The sequence below is a fragment of the Aquarana catesbeiana genome, linkage group LG13 (assembly GCF_042186555.1).
Source record: "Aquarana catesbeiana isolate 2022-GZ linkage group LG13, ASM4218655v1, whole genome shotgun sequence".
Taxonomy (NCBI): domain Eukaryota; kingdom Metazoa; phylum Chordata; class Amphibia; order Anura; family Ranidae; genus Aquarana; species Aquarana catesbeiana.
This window is the reverse complement of record NC_133336.1, coordinates 44,024,075-44,040,634: the sequence shown is the minus strand read 5'-3', so window position 1 is coordinate 44,040,634 and position 16,560 is coordinate 44,024,075. Positions and strand designations below refer to the sequence as shown.

The 16,560-nt window shown below is 43.2% G+C and overlaps 1 protein-coding gene across 1 annotated transcript in view; it reads left to right on the top strand.

Annotated features, from left to right (window-relative positions):
- SETD3 (SET domain containing 3, actin N3(tau)-histidine methyltransferase) overlaps positions 1 to 16,560 on the top strand; it is a 104,266-nt gene that overhangs the window by 5,609 nt on the left and 82,097 nt on the right. The window contains exons 2-3 of the mRNA XM_073610826.1: positions 801 to 918; positions 14,601 to 14,644. The gene's annotated coding sequence lies outside the window, so the exon portion shown is untranslated. The remainder of the gene's footprint in view (positions 1 to 800; positions 919 to 14,600; positions 14,645 to 16,560) is intronic.

Genomic DNA, 16,560 nt, shown 5'->3' with positions numbered 1-16,560 from the left:
GTCGCTGTGACAAAGTCAGCAGAAAGTGGGAGCAGGTAACTGTCAAAACCAGGTACCCGCTCCCCCCTGAAAGGTGCCAAATGTGGCAGCGAAGGGGTAGTGAAAAGAGGCAGAGAAGCGGAGCTTCCCCTTTTGGGTGGAGCTCCGCTTTTAAATACCACCAAAATAAAGCTCTATTTGTGTGAGGAAAAAAAAAAAAAAGATACAAATTTTAATTTGGGTACAGTGTTGCATGACTGCGCAATTGTCATTCAAAGTGACAACAGTGCTGAAAGCTGAAAATTAGCCAGGGCAGGAAAGGGGTAAAAGTGCCAGGTAAGGAAGTGGTTATATCTGCTAGTACATTTAACACTCCCCTCTTCCAGATTAACGGTGCTGATTTCCAAAGATGACCCCTGTGCTCCTTCATCTAGAGAGGCGCTCCTGTAGCCCTAAGCTGTGGAGGAGGTTGAAGCGGCCGGCTCAGACTTTCAGTGACCCGCTGAGAGGCTAAGCCAGGTGGCGGTCCAGGCATGTGGGTGGATCCCAACCATATGGTCGCAGTCTTTCCCGAGCCTGGACCGGCTCTGAGGCGGAAGCACCCGATGGCCGCTTCGAAGATCAGCTGGGGTGTTGACATCGCAGGCTCCCTGGACAGGTAAGTGTCCATATATTAAAAGTCAGCAGCTACAGTATTTATAGCTGCTGACTTTTTTTTTTTCCCAGGCTGGAACTTCTCTTTTTAAATAAGGTAAACCTGTTAGTTGTATAAGCCTTTACTTTCATGTAATCCTGACAAAACTTTTCCTTTTATTTGACAGCATTATGACAATTGTGAGCGCTGAGCTGAGGCAGATGGGACAGCTTTTGTAGGGGCTTCAAGCTGACACTTCTGCTTTAAGAGGAAGAGCCTGCAGAACCACCACCTGTTCCTGAGAGGTAAGTCAACAGATCAAAAGTATTACAAATGTCTCCTGTTTGAAAGGTTTTGTTTAAGCAGGATGACTACTAGCATATCGTTCTGAGCATTTGGGTTAGGAGAGATCTAAATTGCATAGCATATCGTTCTGAGCATTTGGGTTAAGAGAGATCTAAATTGCATGTTGGCATCCTTTTTATAGCTTCAGAAACTAGGGCAATCTTTTTTTTTTTTTTTTTTTTTTTTTTTTTTTTTTAGTTTTGGATAGAGGGGGATAGATTGGAATACCTGACAGTTTTTATTGCTGCCTGTGCCCCGTCACCCCCTCTATTTGTCCTGTTTACCATTATCATTGAAAGTAAAAGAAAATCTCAAATTTTGGGTTGTCTCCAGAAAAGTAATAGAGGGGAGATCTTCCAATGGGGACGCTAATTCTGGTGACCTGTGGGTCCCCAAGAGATTCCCTTAAAGTGTATGTAAACCCCCAAATTTTTTTAAATTAAGACATATCTGTTACAGTAGAGGATGTAATTTCATCTGTGCCCAGTCTTGCCACGAAGAGTTAATCCAGCTCTGAGCAATCCTCTTATCTTTCTTCAGTAAGATAAAATTAGACACACAGAGAAATAGGTGTCAGTTTCTTCCCCCTTGCTGTAAGTGACAGGTGATTTCCTTATCTCATGCAGGAGTGTGAGAGAGGCATTCTGTGTACTTCACATCCCCCCCTCCTTTCTTCTCCAGCTCTCCCAGGATTGGCTGCTCCACACCTCAGCATGATTGGGCATGCTGAAGTCATGTGGTGACCTTCCTGGGTTTTAGATGTTAGAGATCATAGTAAAAGTTCAGTGTAAAAAATATCGATGGAAAAAAGAATCTATCCCTTGGGAGGTCCATAGATTTGGGCATCCCTAGGATAGGAAAAGACAGCTACTTTTGGTCAGAAAGGGTATTAAATGAGATCGATGTAGAAAAATAATAATAAAGTATCAAAATTTTATTGTGGTTTAAATACCAGAGACATCAATATAAGTTATGAAGTTACTTTCCATGTCTGTTTGCAACTACAAATCTTTAAATGTCATGTCATTTAAAGATTTGTAGTTGCAAACAGACATGGAAAGTAACTTCATAACTTATATTGATGTCTCTGGTATTTAAACCACAATAACATTTTGATACTTTATTATTATTTTTCTACATCGATCTCATTTAATACCCTTTCTGACCAAAAGTAGCTGTCTTTTCCTATCCTAGGGATGCCCAAATCTATGGACCTCCCAAGGGATAGATTCTTTTTTCCATATATGCTATAGGCTACGGCCAGAACCCCCAATTTGGAGGAGTGGTAGAGAGCAAACCTTTTACTTTATTTTATTTAAATAACCAACAAAAGGTGAACAAGAACATGGTCTTTTTTGCAGTTTTTTGCAGTTTCTAGCTAAAAAATATCGATGCCTGGCCAAAGGGAGTGTAGAGGTGGTCGTGAAGTCTACTGACATCACGACTCCACCCACCGAGCTCCAGACAACAGACCCACCCACAGAATCCGGAGTATTGCAGGGCTCCAAACCGCTGAAGGGGAAATATTTGGCAGGTAAGGATACATGCAGGAGGCATGTGTATCCTTATAGATAAGCACTATGGAAATAATTTAATAATGATGAGAGTGGGTTTATATCCACTTTAATTTTCAGGGATTTCCTCTCACTTCCTGTCTGGGACAAGACGTGAAGGGAAATCTCCGCAATAGGACACAGTTCTACTTTAAACCCAAAAGTGAACGTTTTTTATATTGCCTCTTTCCAATTCTTCTATGAGATTGCTGCAGTCAATCTTTTTTTTTTTTTTTTTTTTTACTATTTTCATCTGGTGATCCATTTAGCAAGTCTGTTGTTTTTTCAAAAGCTCAAGCTCTCCAACAGAATGTATCAGTTTACATGGATGAGACAAACCATTTAACACCGGCAAGGGTACTTACTCAACTTTTATTTATTCATGTAAAACCGTTATCCCACAAGAAAAAACAAACTGTTTGCTGTAGCTGATAATAAAGTGTAAGCTAGAGTTTGGCTTCAATTTATTAGTGTATCTAAATCTGCTAGTACATCTAACTCTCCCCTCCCCTGACTGGCAATGCTGCTGTCTGCTGTGCTCCTTCATCCAGAGTGGGGACACTCTAATACAGGAGGTGTGTTACTGGCCAGATCACCAGGTGAAAACAAAGGGGGGGAGCCAAAAAGAAAATTAATGCAAATATAAAGTAACTTCAGTGCATAAACCAATTGAACGTTACTGGGTGTAACCTCAAGGCTAAAAGTAATCACTCTGTGATGCCCCTAGTCATCCAGCGATCGCCACATTCTTCACACTGTGTGTTAAATTAGCAGCAATAGAAAATAGGTGTATATACATGCAATATAAATAATGTTCCAAAACATGTAATAAAAGTGATCCCAGTGCATAAATAATAACTTGTGTCTCAAGGCTAGACACCTAACACACAAATCTAAACAACAATATAATGGTGCATGTCCATCGATACAAGTCCTTATATAAAAAGTCCTTTTTGTGAGGTAGTTCACAATATCCCTACACCCTTAGTGGTGATTATTCATAATACAGTGGGGCAAAAAAGTATTTAGTCAGCCACCAATTGTGCAAGAGAGGCCTGTAATTATCATCATAGGTATACCTCAACTATGAGAGACAAAATGTGGAAACAAATCCAGACAATCACATTGTCTGATTTTTGAAAGAATTTATTTGCAAATTATGGTGGAAAATAAGTATTTTGTCAATATCAAAAGTTCATCTCAATACTTTGTTATATATCCTTTGTTGGCAATGACAGAGGTCAAACGTTTTCTGTAAGTCTTCACAAGGTTGTCACACACTGTTGCTGGTATGTTGGCCCATTCCTCCATGCAGATCTCCTCTAGAGCAGTGATGTTTTGGGGCTGTCGCTGGGCAACACGGACTTTCAACTCCCTCCAAAGGTTTTCTATGGGGTTGAGATCTGGAGGCTGGCTAGGCCACTCCAGGACCTTGAAATGCTTCTTATGAAGCCACTCCTTCGTTGCCCAGGCGGTGTGTTTGGAATTATTGTCATTCTGAAAGACCCAGCCACGTTTCATCTTCAATGCCCTTGCTGATGGGAGGAGGTTTGCACTCAAAATCTCACGATACATGGTCCCATTCATTTTTTCATGTACACGGATCAGTTGTCCTGTTCCCTTTGCAGAAAAACAGCCCCAAAGCATGATGTTGCCACCCCCATGCTTCACAGTAGGTATGGTGTTCTTTGGTTGCAACTCAGCATTCTTTCTCCTCCAAACACGACTAGTTGTGTTTCTACCAAAGGGTTCTAGTTTGGTTTCATCTGACCATATGACATTCTTCTAATCCTCTTCTGGATCATCCAAATGCTCTCTAGCAAACCTCAGACTGGCCTGGACATGTACTGGCTTAAGCAGGGGGACACGTCCTGGCACTGCAGGATCTGAGTCCCTGGCGGCGTAGTGTGTTACTGATGGTAGCCTTTGTTACGTTGGTCCCAGCTCTCTGCAGGTCATTCACTAGGTCCCCCTGTGTGGTTCTGGGATTTTTGCTCACTGTTCTTGTGATCATTTTGACCCCATGGGGTGAGATCTTGTGTGGAGCCCCAGATCGAGGGAGATTATCAGTGGTCTTGTATGTCTTCCATTTTCTAATTATTGCTCCCACAATTGATTTCTTCACACCAAGCTGCTTGACTATTGCAGATTCAGTCTTCCCAGCCTGGTGCAGGTCTACAGTTTCGTTTCTGGTGTCCTTCGACAGCTCTTTGGTCTTCGCCATAGTGGAGTTTGGAGTGTGACTGAGGTTGTGGACTGGTGTCTTTTATACTGATAACAAGTTCAAACAGGTGCCATTAATACAGGTAATGAGTGGAGGACAGAGGAGCCTCTTAAAGAAGAAGATACAGGTCTGTGAGAGCCAGAAATCTTGCTTGTTTGTAGGTGACCAAATACTTATTTTCCACCATAATTTGCAAATAAATTCTTTCAAAAATCAGACAATGTGATTGTCTGGATTTGTTTCCACATTTTGTCTCTCATAGTTGAGGTATACCTATGATGACAATTACAGGCCTCTCTCATCTTTTTAAGTGGGAGAACTTACACAATTGGTGGCTGACTAAATACTTTTTTGCCCCACTGTATAGGTGACAATCCTGCTCCCACATCACCTCCATGCTCTCTAGCCTCTCACTTCAATTAAGTATTAAATCAGCATAGCCTATGGTTCCTTGGATGGTGTACTGGCGTGTAGTCACCTCTTGGGTTCCTCTATAGTTGTCTCCGATCTGCTCTCACATACTGTATGTTTCTCTGTTTTCTCCCAGGGGGTTCCCTCTAATGTCCTCTCAAAAGGGGTATATATAAAGGAAGGAAAAAAAAAATATTTATATATATATAATATAATTAGCAGAAAGTAAAAAAATAGATACATTGGGGGTACAGTGTCGCAGGACTGCGCAATTGTCAGTTAAAGCGACATGGTCATTAAGGGGACAAATCCTTTCCGGGGCTGAAGTGGTTAAATTAAAGAAAAAATTGTCCGGTGGGAGTTTGGCTTTGATAGACCCCGGGCTGTTATTTTAAGCCATGCAGTTGATTATACTTCAGAGGTTAGTATAAGTTATATGGACAGGTTGTGTTTTACTGTTCTTTATAATACACAGTGTTGGGATGTTTGTATATGAGATTGTATTTAGTATATTATTTATAGTATTTTATTTACTGGACATTTTCTCTGGCTGTTCTCAGGGGTCACTGCACTTTATTACAGCCATGCTTTGTATAAATATTTAACATTTAAATCTAAACGGATCATCGTTGTTTTAAAAGTCGCATCAACAGTGAAACCCATAAATGTGAGAAGACGCACCGTGCTCTGTGGCAGAGAAGACCCGCAGTGTAAAGGTCACTCGCCTGGTGGATAACGTTATTCAATCGTTTTCGGTTAGTTTAGCTGAACAGCGGCACTTGCTTTGGGGTCTGTGTAGGAGACTGATGAGATCTGTGTTATCTTTACGTGGATTGCTTGACAACTGTTGCACTATAATGCAATGTACTGGTTCTTGTGAGATTAAAATAATTTTAAAGGATCTTTTTAATTAAATTTTTATTTTTTTTAAGCAAACATGCCATACTTATCTGCTCTGTGCACCCTCTTCTGGGCTCCCCTGCTAATGCCCCTGGCTTCTACTGCCTTTCAAGAACCCAGGTCCACTGATAAGGCAGTACAGCCAGCCCTCCTGTAGTGGGCCCGGGCCCCATCAGTTCGAAAGGGGGGCCCTGCTGGAGGGCCAGATGTTACATAGTTACATAGTAGGTGAGGTTGAAAAAAGACACAAGTCCATCAAGTCCAACCTATGTGTGTGATTATGTGTCAGTATTACATTACATATCCCTGTATATTGCGGTCATTCAGGTAGTTATCTAATAGTTTCTTGAAGCTATCAATGCTCCCCGCTGAGACCACCGCCTGTGGAAGGGAATTCCACATCCTTGCCGCTCTTACAGTAAAGAACCCTCTACGTAGTTTAAGGTTAAACCTCTTTTCTTCTAATTGTAATGAGTGGCCACGAGTCTTATTAAACTCTCTTCTGCGAAAAAGTTTTATCCCTATTGTGGGGTCACCAGTACAGTATTTGTAAATTGAAATCATATCCCCTCTCAAGCGTCTATTCTCCAGAGAGAATAAGTTCAGTGCTCGCAACCTTTCCTCATAACTAAGATCCTCCAGACCCTTTATTAGCTTTGTTGCCCTTCTTTGTACTCGCTCCATTTCCAGTACGTCCCTCCTGAGGACTGGTGCCCAGAACTGGACAGCATACTCCAGGTGCGGCCGGACCAGAGTCTTGTAGAGCGGGAGAATTATCGTTTTATCTCTGCATTTGATCCCCCTTTTAATGCATGCCAATATTCTGCTTTATTAGCAGCAGCTTGGCATTGCATGCCATTGCTGAGCCTATCATCTACTAGGACCCCCAGGTCCTTTTCCATCCTAGATTCCCCCAGAGGTTCTCCCCCAGTGTATAGATTGCATTCATATTTTTGCCACCCAAATGCATTATTTTACATTTTTCTACATTGAACCTCATTTGCCATGTAGTCGCCCACCCCATTAATTTGTTCAGGTCTTTTTGCAAGATTTCCACATCCTGCGGAGAAGTTATTGCCCTGCTTAGCTTAGTATCGTCTGCAAATACAGAGATTGAACTGTTTATCCCATCCTCCAGGTCGTTTATGAACAAATTAAATAGGATTGGTCCCAGCACAGAACCCTGGGGGACCCCACTACCCACCCCTGACCATTCCGAGTACTCCCCATTTATCACCACCCTCTGAACACGCCCTTGTAGCCAGTTTTCAATCCATGTACTCACCCTATGGTCCATGCCAACGCACCTTATTTTGTACAGTAAACGTTTATGGGGAACTGTGTCAAATGCTTTTGCAAAATCCAGATACACCACGTCTACGGGCCTTCCTTTATCTAGATGGCAACTCACCTCCTCATAGAAGGTTAATAGATTGGTTTGGCAAGAACGATTCTTCATGAATCCATGCTGATTACTGCTAATGATATCATTCTTATTACTAAAATCTTGTATATAGTCCCTTATCATCCCCTCCAAGAGTTTACATACTATTGATGTTAGGCTAACTGGTCTGTAATTCCCAGGGATGTTTTTTTGGGCCCTTTTTAAATATTGGTGCTACATTGGCTTTTCTCCAATCAGCTGGTACCATTCCAGTCAATAGACTGTCTGTAAAAATTAGGAACAACGGTCTGGCAATCACCTGACTGAGTTCCCTAAGTACCCTCAGATGCAAGCCATCTGGTCCCGGTGATTTATTAATGTTAAGTTTCTCAAGTCTAATTTTAATTCCGTCCTCTGTTAACCATGTAGGTGCTTCCTGTGTTGTGTCATGAGGATAAACACTGCAGTTTTGGTTACTGAAGCCCCCCGATTCACTCGTGAAGACTGAGGAGAAGAATAAATTCAATACCTTTGCCATCTCCCCATCCTTTGTAACCAGATGTCCTTCCTCATTCTTTATGGGGCCAATATGGTCTGTCCTCCTTTTTTACTGTTTACATACTTAAAGAATTTCTTGGGATTTTTTTTGCTCTCCTCCGCTATGTGTCTTTCATGTTCTATCTTAGCCATCCTAATTGCACCCTTACATTTCTTATTGCATTCTTTATAAATTCTGAATGCTGAGGATGATCCCTCAACCTTGTATTTTTTGAAGGCCTTCTCCTTTGCTTTTATATGCATGCATGTACTACTTTAATGCAGACACCGATCCTCTTCTGCCTTCCTTTGCAGCACTGTCGGCTTCTCCACTCCCTCCCTCAAGCTGTGCTGCAGGGGGATCGGTTCTAGTATCTGCACCCACCCATCCCTCTGCTTTCTGCCCCCCCCCCCCCCCCCCCCCCCACATGTGCCCCTTTTCCCCACAGCTTGACCGGCTTCTTTCCTCTCCTGCCAGCAGGGGATGCTTTAGGATGGAGAGTGGGGGAGGGAGGCTGGTAAATATGTCATATAATATTGATTTTAGTGAAAATATAATTTTTACATTTTCGGGGGGGGGGTGAGGTGGGGGGTACGGGACCCTGTCAGGTAGGCAGTAATGGGGTCCTTTGGTTTATAACAGCAGCCCTGCAAGTACCCCCCCTAGCAAGCGGCTTACTAGGGGGGTACTCATGCAGACTTGATCCTGAGATGCACCTAAGAGGTTTCTTTAATGCAGAGCAGAGAATGCATTAAGGTAAAAACCTTTTTAGATGTTAAAACCACTTTAAAAAGGAATTCCAGGTATGGATATTTAATACATAGTTACATTGGTTTCGCTTGGACCAATGTAACTATGCATGTGTCATACCTGGCCAATGGCCCTGGAAGCTGGAAATTACTGAAGTAGACACCACTACTCCAGTGATCTCCACTTCCAGGTCCTGTGCCAAGTGGCTGACATTCTGCTTTCTGAACACAGGAGGATGACACCGGTGCCATTCAGACAGTGCCTTGCATTTTCTGGATGATTGCAAAGTGTTCTCTGCATGAGGTAGACAGATGGGGTGGTGACATCACTCTCCACCATACCTGGAATTCATCTTTGAAGCATATCTAAAACAAAAAAACAAAAATTGATAGTATTGCAGCTTACTGGTCATTGGTTGTGGTGGTTGCATTCAAACCCCCTTTTATTTATTTTTTTTTAATTTTTTAACCACTTGACCTCTGGAAGATTTACTCCCTTCACGACCAGGACAATTTTGCGTTACATTAACTAACAATTGCGCAATCATGCAATGCTGTACACAAATGACATTTATGTCACCCCCCCACAAATATAGCTTTCGTTTGGTGGGATTTGATCAGCCTTTTTTTTTTTTCTTCTTTTTTTTTTTTTTTTTTAATGCACTTTAAACAAAAAAAGACCATTTGAAATAAAAAAAAACAATATTTTTACTTTCTGCTATAAAACCTATGCAATAAATAAAAAAATAAAATTTCTTCATAGATTTAGGCCAATCTATATTCTGCTACATATTTTTGGTAAAAAAAATTCCCAATAAGCGTATATTGATTGCTTTGCACAACAGTTATAGCGTCTACAAACTATGCAATATATACTGGCATTTTTATATATTTTTATTTATACTAGTAATGGTGGTGATCAGCATCTTATAGGGGGACTGCGATATTGCGGCAGACAATCTGAGACTAACTAACTGACACTTTGTAGGAACCAGTGACACTGATCAGTGCTAAAAATATGCACGGTCACTGTACTAATGACACTGGCTGGGAAGAGGTTAAACTTTTAGGGTAATCAAAGGGTTAAATGTGTTCCTAGCCAGTATTTCAGTGTGTACACTGTGAGGTGCTTTCCCTGAGGGATGCACTGGATTTTATTCTCAAAATCCGGCACATCCCCATTGACAGGTCAGAGCTTTGCCTTGTTTACATAGCTCTGTTCTGTCTTTCTCCTCGCCAATCAGCAGGTGCCGGCAGACCTCCATTGGCTGGCACATGCTGAACAGCTAATGCTCTTACTAATTGCAGCACAAGCAGAGTGCGTACTCTACCCGGAAGAGCAGAATAACGCGTGTGTGTGTGTGTGTGTGTGTGTGTGTGTGTGTGTGTATGTATATATATATATATCTCATTGGACCAATGTAACTATCGTGTCATTAATACACTTCCTTTCTTAGGATGACAACTGTATTGAGCAGTGTTTGTCACCCTATGAAATGGAATATGTTTATCCTACATTACACTGTGTTAAGAATAGATACTGTAACTCTGACCCCTTTCCATAACAGTAGCTGGTGAGTCTGCATTGATGGGCACAGTGAGGCTGATTGATGGGCACAGTTGGGCTGAATTGATGGGCACAGCTGGGCTGCATTTGATGGGCACTGGGGAGGCTGCATTTGATGGGCACAGTGAGGCTGATTGATGGGCCCAGCTGGGCTGCGTTTGATGGGCACAGTGAGGCTGCATTTGATGGGCACAGTGAGGCTGCATTTGATGGGCACAGTGAGGCTGCAATTGATGGGTGCTGGTGAGGCTGATGGGTTTTTGATGAAAACCATGGGCAGTATTAGTGATGCATTGCGGAATCGAATTGTTGACATGATGATCGCAATTGAATCGTGAGACCAGTGAAGATGCACAGCTCTAGAGTGGGTCATCAGCAGAGCTGGGGGTACTACTGATCAGTGGATCTACTGAACAAGGGTACTAATGAGCTGTGGATCTGCTGAGCAGGGATACAAATGAGCTGGGGATCTGCAGAGCGGGGATACGAATGAGCTGGGATCTGCAGAGCGGGGATACGAATGAGCTGGGGATCTGCAGAGCGGGGATACGAATGAGCTGGGGATCTGCAGAGCGGGGATACGAATGAGCTGGGGATCTGCAGAGCGGGGATACGAATGAGCTGGGGATCTGCAGAGCGGGGATACGAATGAGCTGGGGATCTGCAGAGCGGGGATACGAATGAGCTGGGGATCTGCAGAGCGGGGATACGAATGAGCTGGGGATCTGCAGAGCGGGGATACGAATGAGCTGGGGATCTGCAGAGCGGGGATGCGAATGAGCTGGGGATCTGCAGAGCGGGGATGCGAATGAGCTGGGGATCTGCAGAGCGGGGATACGAATGAGCTGGGGATCTGCAGAGCGGGGATACGAATGAGCTGGGGATCTGCTGAGCGGGGATACGAATGAGCTGGGGATTCCTGAGCGGGGGTACTAATGAGCTGGGGATCTGCAGAGCGGGGATACGAATGAGCTGGGGATTTCTGAGCGGGGGTACTAATGAGCTGGGGTTGTACTTGACCCCTTTAACCAATTTGATACCGTGCTATAGCCGCTATATGGCTACAGTGCGGCTCTCCAGTTCTGGGGAGGTCCATGAATGTCCTCCTGATGCGCTACCCGTGCGCCCAATGGGGCGCACATCGGGAAGTGTCTGTGATTGCTGTGTCCCTTGGACACAGCTGATCACAGATCAGGGTAAAGGTCCAATTACAGCTGTTCACATGTAAACAGTGTTGCCAGTTATCAGCTCTCCTTTCCTTACACAGAGACAGCGTGTGAGGAAAGGAGAGCCGATCTATCAGGGTACAGTAATTACAGCATTTACACTGATAATCGGTGCAGCCCCGTCGGTACTGAATATCGGTCCCAATCAGTTCAGCTTCATCAGTGAAGAAGAAAAGTTACTTATTTTGCTACATTTTATAAACTACATATTATTTATTTTATTTTATTTTTTTCAAAATTTTTGGTCTGTTTTTTTTTTTTCTTTTTTCTTCTTTTCTTTTTTTTTTTTCATCTAGCAAAAAATAAAATATCCTGTAGAGATGAACCTCTTGACGCAGGTGTCTTGTCGAATACTGTCCCCTATCATATAGTGTCCGCCCTGTACTGCGCAGGCGCAGTACGGAGGACAAACGAGACGCCGAAAGTCTCCGAAGTTCAACAGCTGATCATCAGCTGTACACGGTGCCTGCGCTTTTATTCTCACCCTATGTCCAGGTTCATTCCCTACTATCCAAGTGGACATAGTTAGAATAAATAGATGCTGAGCGCAGCGAGGCCTTGCCCGAAGCATGGCGAGCGAAGCGAGCCCGCGAGGGGCCCTCTTACAAAGCCATCGCTAAGAAGTGCCCAAGCGCCGTGTACAGCTGATGGTCAGCTGATCAACTTCGGACACTTTCGGCATCTCCTTCTCCTCTCCAGCGCTTGCGCAGTACGGGGCGGACGCTATCCGATAGGAGGACAGTTCTCGTCAGAACACCGGCGCCTCCCAGCCCTTTAAGAGGATTAGGATACCGGGAGGCGGGTGGGGTTTATGATCATGTGATTGGCTGTTACGGCAGTCACATGATTGGAAAGCTCCCGCAAGTATTGATCGGGAACTTTGTTAGCTGCTGGTAACTGTGGCGGGAGGGCTCGCGCTCTCGGCACAGCTGTTCTTACACCCATTCACGCAAATATGTGCCCGCTCGGCGCCAAGGTCCACCCGCTGAGAGGCCTCATATTTGCGTGCGGCCGGCGACAAGGAGTTAAAGGGGTTGTAGACCCTCAAGGTTTTTCACCTTCATGCATTCTAGGCATTAAGGTGAAAAATCTTCTGTAGTGCAGCAGAGCCCCCCTTTTACAGAATATCCAGCCCCTACAGAGGAAGGCGATGAGCTTATCCCCATCATATAGTGCCGTGTTTTGTGCTGTGATCACTATGATATTTAAATAAATCCCTTTTACTCCGTTTCCATGGAGCTGGTGACAAAATAATTATGCTTTTTGTAGCTGAAATGATGCAGGGTTCTTGTGCAAACATGGTTTACTTCATCTCCATTTCAAACAGGAAGGACGCCGAATGAAAGATCTGTACATTTCCAAAAAAGGGAATAGGTTCCGCCGGTCGCAGCCTTTTGTTCACGGGTATTGGCTGGCAAAGGGCCTAATAAAATAAGAACATGAATATCATCTGTACATCTTTTTTTTTTTTTTTTTTCATACATTTTTTATGTTCTTTCCAGTGTACGGTATTGTTTACAGTTTACTATTCTAATCCTAATCAAGCCGAGACAAATCCCAGGAGGCAGCTAGCTCAAGTAAAAAAAAAAAATACAGAAATCATCCGTGACTCCTAACAATTTTTTTTTCTCCTTGTTGCCTTAAATCAGAACTACTGGCAATAAAAGGCTTATATAAAATAGGATAAAATACTGCAATATTGCAATAAAATATTGCTGCAATACTCGCCTTCAACCTGGATCAGTCGCATGCCGTACTTCAGCCGACATCATTCATGTCATGGACTTGCCCCCAGCCTGTGTGGACTGGAGGATGAAGAGAGAAGCAGCATGGTGATGAGCTCCTCTCTCATTCACTCTGTTTTCTCCTCCTATCCACATGCTTCTTGATGGCATACGAACTGAATGGCTCTTTGTGCTGCTTTATTCTTCTGTACAAGGACTGCAAGAGGCTGATGCCAGGTCAAATTTAGGTACTTGCGCTGCTTGTATTTGAATTTTTATTTTATTTTTATTGATGTATCAATGAATTAAAGAATAATTCCAGGCATTGCTATTATACATAGTTACATTGGTCCAGCTTGGACCAATGTAACTAATGCCTAGTACACACAATGAGAAAATTGTCAGGGAAAAAAATGAAATTGGAGCGATCGTTCACTAATCTATTCGTTGGTACACAGCTTTCGAGAGCCGATCAGGACAGGTCATATGAAAATTTCCAAAGGGACAAACGCAAAAGATTACGTAACAAGCCATTTTTTGTTTTAAAGTGTTTTTTTACTGTAATTTTGTGCTTCCTAGACCTTTGCAATTAATATAAAAAAATTGGAACTACAACTATTTTTATTCTCAAGGGCGTCTGCTTTCAGAAAATATATAATGTTTTGGGGGCTTTATGTAATCTTCAGGGCTAAAATTATTTTTTTAAAATGTGTGCAAAAAAAATGCAAAAACGTATCTGGCAGCGAAAGGGTTAAAGGGATAAGTTCACCCTTTAGGAAAATGTTACATGTTCTACCTGTAAACTTTGTTGGTTCAACAAACGGACTCCTAAGTGCCGGTTCACACAGGGGCGACTTGTCAGGCGACCTAGCCGCCTGACAAGTCGCCTCCCGTTCTGTACAATGGAACCGTTCTAATAGGACCGACTTAGAAAAAGGTTCCTGTACTACTTTGGGGGCGACTTGAGGCGACTTGCATAGACTTCTATACAGAAGTCGTTTTGCAAGTCGCCGTGGAAGTTGTGTGCAGGTCGCCTCGGTGAGGCGACCTACAAGTCGTGCCGCCCCTGTGTGAACCGGGGCTAACTTTTTTTAGCTGGCTCCTAAATTCAAAGCAAATTTGTCACTCCCTGCCAAAAAGTCAAAGTGTGTGGCCAACATTGTGATCATATCATTTTAGAAAACTTTTATTACATTTTAAACTGTTTTATAGCTCAATTGTGGTAACATCGCTCGCCCTAACATTTGGGCTAAAATGGGGACATGGAGCTGTGTGTAGGTAATGCGTCACTGCATTTTATGTTTATGTTTCTCAAAGTATTTTCTCTTCCTTGTTGCTAACTTGATTTTTTTTTTTTCCCTGGTAGGTGATCCGGGACTTCATTGCAGGATTTCAGTTTAGCACATAAAGGTAAAAATGGAGGCAAGCTGATTTTGAGAAAAGTAGCCATCCGCTGCACTGCTAAATTGGAATCAAAGTCCTTATCTACTAAGAAAACTTTGCAAATTCAGTGGGAATTAAAGTGGTAGTAAACTCTCCCCCTCCAATGCTGCTTTTCAGAAAGGCTATTATATTAAGTTATTCCAATATATTCTGTATTATAATTATGCCCCAATCACATGTTCCTTCCTTTATTCCAGCTGTTGTAAAATTTGTGCTTCTCAGGATAAGCCTACGTCATCTTAAGGCTACTTTCATACTGGGGCCGCAAAAAGGGCTGCTCGTTTTAGTGGCGCTGTTTAAGCAGCGCTTTTTGCCCGCTAGCAGGGCGCTTTTAACCCCCGTTAGCGGCCGAAGAAGGGGTTCAAATTGCCCGTATTGCGGCGCTTCTGAAGCGCTGCCCATTCTTTTGAATAGGCAGGGTAGTTTGGGAGCGCTGTATGCAGCGCTCCCAAACCTCCAAAGAGATGCTGCTTGCAGGACTTTTTCTAACGTCCCACAAGCGCCCCAGTGTGAAAGCACTCAGGCTGGAGGCAGTTTTCAGGCGCTATTTTTACCTCCTAAAATGCTTGAAAACTGCCTCAGTGTGAAAGGGGTCTAACTATTTGTTTTCTGAGTCTGTGGTTCAATACACTTCCACCCTTTCATGTAGTCCTTCCTGTAATCTCACGTGTGCACAATGGTTTCTCAGCCAAGCCCCGTTCTAGTTCAGACATTGCTATGGCACCCGCGTATATGCTGCGGCTGATCTACGCTGCAGTGTGCCGTCCTGTGCCCATGTTTACACCCCCTGGGAAGTTTAAGGTCACATGAGATTTAGCAGGAACTTCTGAATTATGCTGTTCTCTCGCGGTATCTCAGCGCAGTGCCGCAAGAAGTGGATATGATGGACATGGCCTACTTCTCAGTGGACTAATGGCACAAAGAGCGTGCCATGAATCGAGGGAGAAATATGCATGCGCCAGTGACGTCAATACAGAGAACGAGACGAATTACAAGCCAACGGAGCAAATAAGACAATATATCAATCAGCATTAAAAACCCTACTAATCGCTATATGTAGATTTGCAAAAATTATGGGGGAGAGTTTACTACTAGTGATGCACCGAAATAAAAATCTGGTGCCGAAAACAAAAGCTTAAATGGACAGTTTAAAAAAAAAAAGTGCTTGTATATATGTGTGTGTGTGTGTATGTATATATATATATATATATATATATATATATCTCACAAAAGTGAGTACACCCCTCACATCTTTGTAAATATTTTATTATATCTTTTCATGACAACACTGAAGAAATGACACTTTGCTACAATGTAAAGTAGTGAGTGTACAGCTTGTATAACAGTGTAATTTTGCTGTCCCCTCAAAATAACTCAACACACAGCCATTAATGTCTAAACCACTGGCAACAAAAGTGAGTACACCCCTAAGTGAAAATGTCCAAATTGGGCCCAAAGTGTCAATATTTTATGTGGCCACCATTATTTTCCTACACTCCCTTAACCCTCTTGGGCATGGAGTTCACCAGAGCTTCACAGGTTGCCATTGAAGTCCTCTTCCACTCCTCCATGATGACATCACAGAGCTGGTGGATGTGAGAGCCCTTGCGCTCCTCCACCTTCCGTTTGAGGATGCCCCACAGATGCTCAATAGGGTTTAGGTCTGGAGACATGCTTGGCCAGTCCATCACCTTTACCCTCAGCTTGTTTAGCAAGGCAGTGGTCGTCTGCGGCCCAGTCTCCGAAGGGAGGGGATCATGCTCTGCTTCAGTATGTCACAGTACATGTTGGCATTCATGGTTCTCTCAATGAACTGTATCTCCCCAGTGCCAACAGCACTCATGCAGCCCCAGACCATGACACTCCCACCACCATGCTTGACT